The sequence below is a fragment of the Salvia splendens genome, chromosome 1 (assembly GCF_004379255.2).
Source record: "Salvia splendens isolate huo1 chromosome 1, SspV2, whole genome shotgun sequence".
NCBI lineage: Eukaryota > Viridiplantae > Streptophyta > Magnoliopsida > Lamiales > Lamiaceae > Salvia > Salvia splendens.
In genome coordinates, this window is record NC_056032.1 from 2,504,430 (window position 1) to 2,519,194 (window position 14,765).

The following is a 14,765-nucleotide window of genomic DNA, read 5'->3' on the forward strand; positions in this document are numbered from 1 at the left end:
CGGTAAAGTCCAGCAGTTCGGTCTCAGCATTCGATCGAACTAGGAGTTAGTGGACTCATGAAAGGCCTCCACGACCTCCGCTATACCCACGATCTATTTAGTGGTACGAAGCAGTTATTGAGCAGTTATTGCTCACCCACGATCTTGTTAGTGGGGCTGCAAACCACGACCTTAGTTCAATGTATAAATAGAACTTAGATCAGATAGAAAAGGGTTAAGCTCTCTAGAGATAAAATACCATATAGCAAGTCTGTGTTGTAAGCTGTACTCCCAGATCAAGCAATACAATCTTGCCCTCCCTTCTTCCCGTGGACGTAGATTTACCTCAGTAAATCGAACCACGTAAATTCTTTGTGTCGTAATTTTCATTCTCTACCAGCATTTACTAACATCAGAAATTCGCGGATCCATCACTGGCGCCGTCTGTGGGAAACAGAGAACAAAATTTGTGATAAAGCGAATTTTTGATCCATTTTTTCCACCCAAAAAATGCATACCAGATCGCAGAATACCCGTATTCCAGCCCGTGAGAACCAGGAGGAAGCCAATCCATCCCATAGGTCGGGAAAACAGCCTAGGGATAAATCCACCACCAGTTCTCATGGCGAAGGAACAAGCCGCTCCAAAAATCGTCCCACTGAGTCTTCCCAGCAGCCCGATTTGAATGAGGCTGTCAAGCAGTTTTTGGCTGAAAAGCAGGAGGAATTCTTAACCTTCCTGCGAAAAAGCCAAAAGCAGCCGGAGACGAAAACGACGGATTCTCCTTCTCCCTCCGCACAAGGAAGTCACTACCGCAGTAGTGTCGCATCTCCCAGGAGAAAGAATCCTCAACCCCGACATATTCCAGCTCCTCCTCGGTACCGGAATCACAGGAGAACTCAATCTCCTCCATACCGACGAGATATCGGATTCGCCGTGTACGGAGCACTGAAGACTCCGTTCTCGGACGACATCACCCGAACTCCCCTACCACAGAACTACCGAACTCCGTCGATGACTTACGACGGGCTCGTGGACCCTCACGATTTCTTGGGGCGCTATCAATATAACATGGCGAACCAGGGTCTCAACGAGGTCCACATGTGCAAGCTGTTTCCCGAGCTGCTCATCGGGAACGCGAGAAGGTGGTTCGATAGCCTCCCCCAGGGCAGCATCAGATCTTACCGAGATCTAATGGATGCCTTCCACAGGAGGTTCTTTCAGAAAGCGGAAGCCCGAATCACTTCGGCTCAGCTGCTTTCCATTCGTCAAGGTCGCGACGAAAAAATTAGCGACTTTATGACAAGATTCCACAAGGAATGCCTGCAAGTAGACGATCTCAACGATCTGCTTGTCATCTCGGCATTCCAAAATGGAATCCTGCCCGGAGCTCTCTACAGGAAGCTCGTTGAGTGCGGTCCGCAGACAGCTCAGGAAATGTGGGACATTGCGGACCAGTACTCCCGGGCCGATGAGGCAGACCGTCGCAAACGGTAGTTAGACAGCTCATCGTCCCGAGGAGACAGAAGGAAGCCCGATCATAGCGATCAGGGGCATCCTCGCCGGACTCCATTTGAAAGAATTCAAAGGGCTCCGGTGCAAGACAGATTGGGACCTCGTCTCAATCCCGAGAAGCCGTCCGCTCAGTTCGTACCGCTGAACAAGCCGAGAGCGGAAATTTTCGAACTGCACTCTGACCTATTCGAAAAGCCAAAGCGGATGACGAAATCAGCCGCGCGCCGACCACAGGATAACTACTGCTCCTACCATCAAGACCACGGTCACGATACTGAGGAGTGCAGAAACTTGGCTGCAGGTATCGATGTTCTTGTGAAGGCAGGGACATTGAAAAAATACCGAAGTAAGCAGCCAAAGAAGAATAAAAAGCAGAGTGGTGCGAACTGCGCCCCTCAGGATCCGAAAAGGCAGCCGGATCCCGAAGACGATGACGAGCCGCAATATGATGGAGTAATCCAGACTATTGACGCGCTCCCTGCCGGGAAGACCAAGTCGTCCCTAAAGTCAGAACGCAGAGGCTCCAATCGAGAGGAGCCAACGCATAAAAGGCTGAAGCAGGACGAAGTGATTACGTTCTCGGCTGCTGATCCCGTCCCGGCCATCTCTCCTCACCAAGACGCCATTGTCATCCAAGCCGGAGTGGCAAACAAACTGATCCACAGGGTGTTTGTGGATACAGGAGCGTCGGTTAGCATTCTTTTTAAAGAGTGCTTCGACAAACTAGAAGTGGACCCAGCTCGGCTCAGTCCGGCTCCGCTTCCCCTGAAGAGCTTCACTCAGGAGGACACCCGCCCTGAAGGTATTATCAGCCTTCCGATCACGGTGGGGAAAGCGCCTACTAGCTCCAGTACGATGATTGAGTTTTTCGTGGTGAAAGCTCGGTCCCCGTACAACGTCATCCTGGGAAGAGACTGGCTCAACACAGTTCGGGCCGTTTGCTCCACCTATCACCTCACCATCAAGATCCCTACTAAAGGAGGGATAGCGGTCATCCGAGGTGACCAAAAGAGAGCAAAGGAATGTCTGCAAATTGCGCTTAGAAGTGCCGAGCAGTCAGATCGGCACCACCAAGCATAGCAATCACAGCAGCCGGAGTCAGAGGCGATGACCGAAGTCATACCGGAGCCGAACTCGATGACAGTTCAGCTGTACGAAGACGATCCATCCAGAACGGTTAAGATCGGCTTCGCGGGAACGCCCCTACTTCGGGAAAAAACCATCCAGCTCCTCAAGGAGTATAAAGACGTCTTTGCATGGTCTCCGTTGGACATGACCGGAGTGCCCCCCGAGGTAATCACTCATCGGTTAAATATTGATCCTTCAGTCCGGCCGATAAAACAGAAGCAAAGACTCTTTGCGGCAGAACGAAGTCAAGTCATCCATGACGAAGTCCGTCAATTATTGAAGGCGGATGTGTTATTCGAAGTGAAGTATCCTTCGTGGGTGGCCAATCCTGTCATGATCAAGAAAAAGGAAGGAGGATGGCGGATGTGCATAGATTTCACCGATCTAAATAAGCACTGTCCCAAAGATTGCTATCCCCTTCCGAACATAGATAAAAAAGTAGAAGCTTTGATAGGCTTTGAAATTTTTTGTTTTCTTGATCTGTACAAAGGATACCATCAAGTTTTAATGGATGAGATTGACGCTTCAAAAACGGCCTTCATTACTGATTTCGGCATTTTCGCTTATAAAAAGATGCCATTCGGTTTAAAGAATGCCGGAGCCACTTATCAAAGGATGGTAGACAAGCTTTTTCGGCACCTGATTGGAAAGGAGGTCGAAGTGTATGTTGACGATATAGTCGTCAAAAGCAAAAGCACTTCGGAGTACGAGCACAACCTCAAGTCCACTCTCGACGTGCTCAAGAAAGCCAACCTCAAACTTAATCCCCAAAAGTGTACCTTTTTGGTAGATTCGGGAAAGTTTCTGGGTTGTTGGGTTTCAAAGGACGGACTCAAGGCAAACCCCTCAAAAGTTCAAGTCGTTCAGAACATGGCAATGCCGAAGTCCATACATGACGTGCAAAGGCTAACCGGATGTCTAGCCGCACTGAATCGATTCCTTTCCCAAGCAGCCGAAAAGCAACTGCCGTTCTTCAAGGTGTTGAAAAAGGCACCAAAGTTCGAGTGGGGAGCCGAGCAGAAAAAGGCCTTTGACGAACTCAAAAGTTATCTAGCCGAGCTTCCTATTCTCTCTGCTCCAACCGAAGCCGAAGTAATATTCTTATACTTAGCGGCATCGGATCAAACCATCAGCGCGGTGCTTGTACGAGAAGAAGGCCTAAAGCAGCTTCCCATCTACTTTACAAGCCGAGCATTAAGAGGTCCAGAAACAAGGTATCAACCTCTGGAAAAAATTGCTCTGGCATTAGTAAATGCAGCAAGGAGACTGCGGCCATACTTCTATGCTCACAAGGTATGCGTCTTAACTGATCTGCCACTTCGGCAAGTGTTGACCAAACCAGAAGCATCAGGCAGAATCGCCAAGTGGGCTATAGAGTTGGGAGAGCACACAATTGAATATCTACCTCGGAAAGCCATCAAGGGACAAGCCTTGGCAGATTTTCTTGCAGAAGCAAAGTTCGATCAAGCAATTCCTGTTATTGCCGAACAGAAGAATTCTGCCAATGCCGAACTAGCCCAGCCCTTGGAATCCGAAGTAGAGCCGCCGGACTGCTGGAGCGGATTCGTAGATGGAGCTTCAAACAAGATGGGAAGTGGAGCTGGTATTTTACTTGTCGCTCCCGACGGACACGAGGTAACCTACTCACTTCGGTTCCTATTCCCCACTACTAATAATGAAGCCGAGTACGAAGCCCTCCTGGCCGGACTCCAGTTAGCGCAAAGTCTGCTCGTCAAATCTCTCAAAGTCCATTGTGATTCACAAGTCATAGTAAATCACATGTTGGGTACAAGTGAAGCCCGTGACGAGAGAATGAAGAAGTATTTGGACAAAGCGCAAAGCATCAGCCGAAGTTTCTCCTATTTTCGGATAATCCGCATTCCCAGAGCGGAAAATAGCCGAGCAGATACCTTAAGTAAGTTGGCCTCAGATCCGAACTCAAAGGCGGAAGAATTAATGCATCGAAGCATTGATGAAGCCGAGGTACATTCAGTATCCAGCTCGCCGAACTGGATGACGCCGATCTTGCAGTATCTGGATCAAGGACAATTGCCCGAGGATAAGAGAGAAGCTCGGAAGATCACATGCCGAGCACTTCGGTACGAACTTCATGCAGGAGTCCTCTTTAGAAAGTCTTACCTCCAGCCGTTATTGCGGTGCGTAGGACCAGAAGAGACGGACTACATCCTCAGAGAAGTTCATGAAGGATCGTGCGGTAGCCACATCGGAGCCAGAGCTTTAGCTAAAAAAGTTCTGAGATGGGGATATTATTGGCCAACCATGGTACAAGAGGCAATGCAGCTCGTCAAGAAGTGTACGAAGTGCCAAATTCAGGCAAATGTCCCAAGGATGCCGCAGACCGATCTATACACTATGCAAAGCCCTTGGCCTTTCATGCAATGGGGCATAGACATAGTGGGACCACTTCCTCAAGCTCCTCGGCAAATGAAATTCCTTATCGTTGCCGTGGACTACTTCACGAAGTGGGTGGAGGCTGAACCATTAGCTACGATAACGAGCTCAAAGGCATTGGACTTCGTCTGGAAGAACATAGTGTGCCGATTTGGCATACCCCACATCCTCATCTCGGATAATGGGACTCAGTTCACCGACAAGACGTTCAAGAATTGGTGCCAAGAGCTGAACATTCAACAGCGGTTCACTTCGGTCTCCCATCCCCAAGCAAACGGACAAACGGAAGTAACGAACCGGATTCTGGTGAAAGGGTTAAAAGCTCGGTTAGAACAAGCCAAAGGACAATGGGTAGAAAATCTCCCTCAAGTCCTGTGGTCCTACCGAACTACACCCAAAACCTCCAACGGTGAAACCCCGTATAGTCTGGTGTACGGCACTGAAGCCGTAATTCCGGTGGAGATCGGCGTACCCAGTCCCCGAACTCTAAATTTCTCCTCAGAAATGAATGACGACGGACTGAGAGCAGAGCTAGATCTCGCCGAAGAAAGAAGAGAATTGGCGTGCATAAAAGCAGCCAAGTATAAGGAGCAAGTAGCCCGGTATTATAACCAAAGGGTGAAAAAGCTTCAATTTCAAGTGGGAGATCTCGTCTTGAGAAACAACGAAGTAAGCCGAGCAGAAAAGCTGGGCAAACTCGAGCCCACATGGGAGGGTCCGTATCGGGTGTCAGAAGTCCTCGGCAAAGGGTCTTATAAATTGACTCACATGTCAGGAGAACAAGTACCCCGAACATGGCACGTCTCCAACCTCAAGAAGTTCCACTTGTAAGAGACAAAGTCCGGTCAGTCTGTCTTGTGTCTAGTTCGGTCATAGGGGTACATGTTTTTATTTGTTTGTTTTTACTTGTACTGTTTACTTGTCGTTTTATAAAAAGTTTAAAGTTTTTTTTCTTTCGTCTTTTTCATTTTTTCCCTATGTGTTTTGTCTCTATGTGCTTGTCGTCTCTTACAAATGGTACCAAGGTATATCGTTCTTTAAAGACTGATCCCCTTTTTAGATCGATTATTAAAGACTATTGTGAGTCCAAGCTTCTAAGGAGGATATAAGACCACAAGTCAGCTTAACAAGCAGTCCGTCTGAAACGAACTGCAATAAGCCAACGATTGTGAGTCCAAGCTTCTAAGGAGGATATAAGACCACAAGTCAGCTTAACAAGCAGTCCGTCTGAAACGAACTGCAATAAGCCAACGATTGTGAGTCCAAGCTTCCAAGGAGGATACAAGACCGCAATTCAGCTTAACAAGCACTTCGTCTGAAACGAACTGCAATAAGGGAAAGTCCGATCCACGCGATAAACCTCGCCGAATTAGGACGACCAAGTTCGGTCAAAGAAGTTTGCCTCATAAGACCGGGGACGACCATGTCTGGTCAAAGAGGTTTACTGCATAAGACCACTTCGGTTAACTGGGAAAGTCCGATCCACGCGATAAAACTCGCCGAATTAGGACAAGGGAAAGTTCGATCCCGGCGACAAAAATCGCCAAATTAGAACACAAACCAAGTCTGGTCAAAGATGTTTATTTCATCAGACCAAAGACGAGTCCGGTCAAAGATGTTTATTTCATCAGACCAAAGACGAGTCCGGTCAAAGATGTTTATTTCATCAGACCAAAGACGAGTCCGGTCAAAGATGTTTATTTCATCAGACCAAAGACGAGTCCGGTCAAAGATGTTTATTTCATCAGACCAAAGACGAGTCCGGTCAAAGATGTTTATTTCATCAGACCAAAGACGAGTCCGGTCAAAGAAGTTTACTTCATAAGACCAAGGACCAAGTCCGGTCAAAGAAGTTTACTACATAAGACCGAGGACAAGTACGATGAAATTTTTTCGCTAAGCTGTAAATACAGTGTTAGAAGCGAAAACAAAATTTCATTTTTCAAATCTTGTTCGGCATACAACTCAGCTACCCTACAAAATGGCGTTACGCTATTACAAAGGACTATTCTACTGTCCAGGGTTGCTGAAGTTAAGCCACCTATCTGCAAAATCCTCTGGAAGCCGAGTTCGGTTGTTCCGAGCAGATGAAGAATAAGCAGGTCGACGAGATGCTATCCTCGACCCAACGCCTCTTCCCCGAGCCCGAGAAGTCCTAACACCTCGGCGATGAAGAGTCTCTGCAATAATCATCTGCTGATCTTGCTCGCTCATAGTCACAACTCCTCGGCGAATTTCAGTCCGTCCCTGTCTTGACGATTCCGGTTGCTCCTGAGCCCGTTCTCGTCTTGACGTTTCCGGCTGTTCCGGAGTTCGTTGTTGACTGGAAGTAGGATTTTGAACAAGGGAACCAGAGGCTTGATCTGGAGTGCGAGCATCTGTTAGCACGACATGCCGAAGGAATCTTTCTATGGAGGGGCGCCGAGAAAGAACAATGTCGTACCGAGAAGCCCAGCGCCGTAATGATTTCACAACTTGTTGGCAAGCCGAGCTCTCCAGCGCATTGTTCCTCCGGAGTACATGATATTCCTCCCACAGTTCGTCAACTCGACTCTGAACGTCTGATATGGTCAATCCCCCGCGCACACGGATGTAATCCTCGTACGCAGTCCTCTCAGCAACGGTCGTATTCAGCTCGGCCTCCAGATCCTTCTTATCGGACTCTAAGTCCTTATTATCGGCCTCCAGCTTCACTAAACGAGCCAGAAGCTCGTCATTCTTCGTCTGATCGGCTATAGCTCTTTGCTCAGCTTCGTCTAAAGCCGAAGAGTACAGCCGTTTCCAGTGAAGTATCTCCATCTCCTTGAGTACAAAGCAGCTATATTAGTTCGGCAGCTGTACCGAGCAGATAGTAAAATACAACAGGAATAAAGGCGAGTACGAAAAGCTATACGAAGACAAGTGTAGAGAATTTTTCATTCACAAGGAAAGTTTTTTACACTAGGAGGGCTTCAAGGCCATTTTACAAGGAAGAAACTGGACTAAGAGAAGGGAGACGAAATCATACTCCGCCAGCTTCGTCTCCGGCTCCTTGGTCTGGTTCAGCTTCTTTCTCCTGAACTACCTCAGCCTCCGCCTCGCCTCCTGCCGGCCTCGCCTCCGCCTCCTGATCGGCCTCCTTCTCCGGATGCCCGGCCCGCTCGACTTCGGCCTCCAGCTCCGGCGGCTCGGCCTCACCCTCTCCGTTGTAAGTCGAAGCAGGTGAAACGGGTCCCACGGAGGCAAAGATAGCCTCCAGGTTCTCGTCCCGATCAGCTCGACAACTCCGGACTCGGTCTGCAGAAAGCAGGACCGAGGATGAAGCGAGCTCCTCAAGGAGCGGCAGATTCTGAAGCCGAGCTGCTATCTCTCGGCTGTACAGAGGCAGCACGACGTCGGCCCCCTGCTCGCCCTTATCGGCAATTAGCCTTACCAGGCTACCGACAAAGGCCGAGAACTGGCTGCTCAAAAAGAGTTTCTCCGTGTAAACACGGAGAGCCTCCCCTTGGGCAACCACGGCAGCAGCATCGCTCCGCTTCGTCTGCTCTCGCTGGATGACGAGCTGGTTTTTGGCAAACTGAGCTTCATCCTGGGCCGAAATCCTAGCAGCTCTGGCCTTCTCAAAGTTAGCCTCAGCCTGTTCGGCCCGATGACAAGCAGCCGCCAACTTCCTCTGCATCTCGGCATAGTCATTGGACGCTTTGGAGAGTTCGACGGCGACGACCTTGGAGAGCATATCGTTCCTCTGAAAATGGATAAAGAAAAAAGTCAACAAAGGGGCCACAAAAAATACAGGAAAAAAGTAAGGCCAGAAAATCAAGAAGAGAATTCACCTCGGCGAAGTCCGTGGGCCATAAAAACGGCTCACAGATATGTTCCGAAGGAGGCGCCAAGACCACGTCTTTCTCTGGCGCTCTCGGGGGCTTCTGGGCCTTCCCCCTCCCCTTTGCCGAAGTCGACTCCGGCTTCTTCGGATCCGAAGAGGTTTTTTGCCTTTTCGGAGTCCTCTCGGCATCAGACGCCGAGCTGGTGGTTTTCGGCCTCTCCGGCTCCTTGGACTCCGAAGATTTGCGGCTAGCCTTACTCAGCATGTACACTGCCAAAAAGCAAGAAAGCAAAGTCAGATTTTCTTCGTTAAAGCAGTAGAGCATAAAGATAAAGAGAAATCCTCACCCTCGGCCTCTTCGTCCGAAGACGAGATGTCGAACACGACGTCGCCCTTGACGAGCTCAGACTCCGTGTATTGTTTCCTAACTATGGGAATCTTGTTGAGCTCGCCATCGAGCGCGTCCAACGGTTCAGGCCGAGGGTGACGGATAACGGACTCCGGCCCTCTCCAGGGAAAACTAGGAGCCGCGGTCCTATCATAGTAGAAGAAGCGATTTTGCCACTTCGGCCACTTCGTTTTACAAAAGGCCCTAAAGGGTTGTAAAGGGATCAAGTAAAACCAAGACCCCTTCCTCTTAAATTGAAAAAATTTAAGGATCGCCTTCAAAGACAAATCCCTTCCTAACCTACGGAGTTCGGCAGCGAAGGCCGACAAGTGCCTCCAAGAGTTCGGAGTCACTTGGCCTAAAGGAAGCTGAAAAAAATCTAGTAAATCTATAAAGGCGGAAGGGAGGGGGAAACGAAGCCCGCATTCTAAGCAGGCCTCGTACACGGTGGCGTACCCCTCCGGCGGGGAGTCAGCCCTATGATCACCGTCAGGTACCACCGCCTTCCCCCCAGGAAAAAAGTATTTTTCGGGTAGGGATATCACAGTATCCTTACTCAAAATACTAGGGAAATACTCTACGGTCTTCTCCCCGGACTCTTTCCGGCCAGAAGACCCCTTATCCCCTTTCCTACCGCTACCCGACTCCGAAGAAGAAGACATTTTTCTTACTTTTTGAAGGTGAAGAAAGTCTGAAGAAGCTCTTGAAAGCGGAAGAAAATTTCTCGAGAAAGAGAGAGTATAGAAGACGCAACAGCAAAGGTGTTCAAATGAGGAAAAAGGAGCATATTTATCAGATTCGGGAAAGATTTCGAGATCGTTGCGCCGTTTCGAATCCCACCTTTTCAGGATTCAACGGCCGGATTTTACTGTCGCATTTAATGCAGGCACGCGCAAGGCACGTCCCCTGACGTCAGCCTCCCCCTTACCATTATCCAGAAGGCCGAAGTGACTCACCTCGCCGAAGTGATTCACTTCGCTTTTCGGGGGGGGGTAGTGATGGGGTACGAACTAAACCCTAATGGCAAGCCCAATAATAGTGACGGCCCATCAGCCCAGAGCCCAAGAAAGAGTATCTGTTCGGCACCAAAGAGTTCGGCACGACCAAAGAGTTCGGACTCAGCCTACAGCTCGGTAAAAGCCGACCAATCAAGCTCTCCTCTCAGATCGGCAAGAGCTGATCGGTAAAGTCCAGCAGTTCGGTCTCAGCATTCGATCGAACTAGGAGTTAGTGGACTCATGAAAGGCCTCCACGACCTCCGCTATACCCACGATCTATTTAGTGGTACGAAGCAGTTATTGAGCAGTTATTGCTCACCCACGATCTTGTTAGTGGGGCTGCAAACCACGACCTTAGTTCAATGTATAAATAGAACTTAGATCAGATAGAAAAGGGTTAAGCTCTCTAGAGATAAAATACCATATAGCAAGTCTGTGTTGTAAGCTGTACTCCCAGATCAAGCAATACAATCTTGCCCTCCCTTCTTCCCGTGGACGTAGATTTACCTCAGTAAATCGAACCACGTAAATTCTTTGTGTCGTAATTTTCATTCTCTACCAGCATTTACTAACATCAGAAATTCGCGGATCCATCATTTGTCATGTCTTTTTCCTTGAAGATAATTTAGAAATTTTGTTATAAGTTAAGAATAATCTCTAGTTAGGAATAGGCACAGAATCATAAATGCGAAATTTGACATATTATTCACAACAATTAAATATATAAAAAAACTCAAAAATCAATAACTGTTACAATTTTCTATTGAAATATTGCAAACAAACCAATTTATTTTGCTATACTATTAAATTAAAAGTTATAATGTACTGATGGAATTTCTGTTTTGCAGCAGCGGTTTACAAATTGCAATTCTCTTCCGATAAAAACCCTTTCATTAATTATAACCAAAATAACTTTGGGAAAATCGGGTTTATGGGGGAGTTTACACTAAATATTACGTAAATGTACCCATTTTGTTATCTATTCCACAAATGGGAAAAACGCCAACCACATTGGCGTTTTTATTAGTAAATACGCCAACGTCATTGGCGTGTTTTAAGGTAAATACGCCAACGATGATGGCGTTTTATACTTGTGCCGTATTTTGGGTGTATGCTCTCGGATTGTAATTACGATTAAACACGCCAACTTGGTTGGCGTGTATAAATAAAAAAACGCATTTGTAAATGGCGTGTTTTCTTTGTTGAAACGCCGAACATATTGACGTTTTGTAAAAGACGCCAACCGGAGTGGCGTATTTACTTAATCATAAAAAACGCCAACCTGAGTGGCGTGTTTAATCAGACTGATATACCAGGCGTTCCTCCCCCAAATCGCGAAAACCTCACAACACACAGCCTTCGCGATTTCTCCAGCTGCGCGCCTTCTCTCCGTGATTTCGGCCTACATTCATCAATCGGTGCTATTCTCCCCCAAATTCATCTATTTTATTCGGTTAGTATGCTTACCTTTTACATAATTATAGTAATTGGTGGATAGCTAGGGTTTGTAATGGGTTGTGAATTGAGTAGAAATATTATGCATTTTGGATTGGTTGAATGATATTATTGTTGATTATTATGTTGGATTGTGTTGGGTTTAAGTTAATTTGTGTATAAATTTGATTATAAGCCTAAACCCTAGGGTTTTTATAGCTAAAAAATTGGGCAAATTGTTTTGATTTATGTGGGTTTTGGTTGATTAGTTTAGATTGTTAAATTTGTTTATATTGTTAGGTTTGTCAAATTGAAATTGGACAAATTGAAAATGTTAGGTTAGGCAAAATTGAAATTGGTAGGTTGGGCGAATTGTTAATTGAAATTGTTAATTTTGTGTAGGTGAATTGGTTTATGATTTTGAATGTGCAATGTTGTGTAACTTGCTTATTTGATGTTGGTGTTCAATTTTGTGATATTGGATTAAATTGTATCTAATTATTGAAATGGTTTATGGTTGGTTATTGTTGAATTTGGTTTATGAAATTGGATTAAATGTTATGGTTGGTTATTGTTGAATTTGAATTATGTAGGTAAATTATGGCATCATCTTCAACCTCTCGTCGTCGGCTTGCATGTGGTCCTGCGGATCCATCTGTATTATATTTTCAGAGACAACACGTCTCTAACAACATATGGGCAGGAGTTCCATCCGAAGATGTACGCTGCCGACGATTTGAAGGAAAAATTTGGGATGTTCCCATCCAGCAATATGTCTTGGCAATAGTGGACCAGATGGGGTTTGGGGGTATGTTAAGGTGTGGTAAACCAAAAGAAATTGACCACCATCTTATCACAGCTCTGATTGAACGTTGGAGGCCAGAGACTCACACGTTTCACTTTCCAGTCGGTGAAGCGACTGTGACACTGGAAGACGTGGAGGTCTTATGGGGCCTGAAAGTTGATGGAGAGGCTCTGACAACTTACATCCTCCCGACGGACGCGGGATATTGGACGGACAGGTGTATGGATTTTCTAGGATTCATACCGGAAGCATCCGAGTTGAAGGAAATGGCTTTTAAGCAGACGAGCTTATCGCGCCAATTGAGGATTGAGCTGTCTGATGACCACGAACACTACATATATGCTCAGCGGGCTCGTATCTATTGTCTGCTATTACTTGGTGGTCTGATGATCCCCAACGCCACCGGAAATAAAATTCCGTTCTTCTACCTACACTTTTTCATGGATATAGAACGGTGTTCTACATATAGCTGGGGTGGGGCGACGCTTGCTTGCTTGTACCACAATTTGTGTGAAGCGGCCGTTGGTAAGAGGACGGATGTAGGGGGAGCCTTAACTCTATTACAACTTTGGGCTTGGGAGAGAATCCCAAATATTAGACCGTTGGTAAGAGGACGGATGTAGCGGCCGTAGTTTTTTCTTTGCTCGTTTTTTCTACGCCGAAAGCGGACATTCTGAACAAACACGCCAGTCCCGTTGGCGTGTTTCAGCAATAACACGCCATTCACGTTGGCGTTTTAAAGTGAAAAGACGCCAATTAAGTAGGCGTCTCTTTAAACACGCCACTCACATCGGCGTGTCCTATAAAAAACGCTCCCACTGTTAGAGTTTTTAATCATTTCATCATTATTCAATATATAAGTACATACAAATATTACCCTATACATTAGTCCAAATCTTGCTAAATACAGAAATCCAATATTACACAATGCATACGTTCAATTGTCTCGCCTTTTCCGCGTAAAAAAGCTACGGATCCCCTTCCCGATTCTGGCGGTTGAGAGTCTAGACGGAGGAGTCTCTCGCACAACGACATTCTCTAAATCAACCCCAAAATATTCGTCTCGCACAGAAGACCGAGGTGGAGAATGTGGGACATCACTGAGACCGATGTGTTCGCCTGTACCACCAGTGTGGCTGACAGAGTGACGACCTCGAACTGCAGATCTTGGTGGAGGTGGAGGCATAAAATCGTGATCGACATCATCAGTGTGACTGACAGAATGACGACCTCGAACTGCATATCTTGGTGGAGGTGGAGGCAAAGAATCGTCAGCGGCATCATCTATCAACTGAGTATCCATCCTTGGTGGAGGTGGATGCATAAAATCGTCAGCGGCATCATCTACCAACTGAGTATCCATCCTTGAATGAGCATTCAGGCAGTTGCGCATGTCGTGACCTGGTTGACGGCAATGTTTACATCGGCGTCGGGCTCGTGGCTGGTCAGCTTCACGGACATCCATCTGATTAGGAATCCTAGTAGTACGGTATCGACCGCGACTTTTAGGCATTAACTGAGCTCGTGAACATTGCAAAGTCCATTCAGGCACGGCCCAATAATCTTGGTGTCTGGGTGGATTGAACACCGTAGAATATTGGTGTACCCAAACACTTGTGCGGTATACGGGATCAACAAGCGACAGCATGTTGTCGTTTCTAAAACGCGCAACTGCCGCTGCATGTGAACATGGAAGTCTCCACATCTGCCACTTTTGACATTTGCAGTGCGAGTCCAAGTACTTTACCTTCCACTTATTAGCGCCCTTTCCACCAATTCGACGCTTTGTTCGAACCACATAATGCCCTGCAATTGTGTTGGGTGCTCTCACATTATGCAATTGACCTTTTGCATCATTTTTGCACACCTTTTCATGCGCCCACGGGGTAAGTGGTGTGGCACACTGTGTTGATGCAATTGACCGGTCATTGAACCATTCTATTGTCCTCCAGAATATCATATCAATGCAAGCTTTAATTGGGAGTTGTCTTGCGCCTCTCAACACATTGTTGTAAGATTCCACCATATTAGTGGAAACCTCACCCCATCTTTTGTGTTTGTCATACGCCAGATTCCATTTTTCTAACTCCACGGCATCAAGGTACTGCAAAGCCTCGTTGTTGACGTTTCGAAGTAAACGACGTCTGATCTTAAACTTGCGCTTCTTGGTAGCAATACCAATTTTCCAAACAAGTCTTTTGACCATGATACCTTTGTGATTCTGCAAAACATTCTTTCTAACATGTACCAAGCAAAATCTGTGATGACCCACATTGGGTTCTTCTTTCCATATGGGAGAAT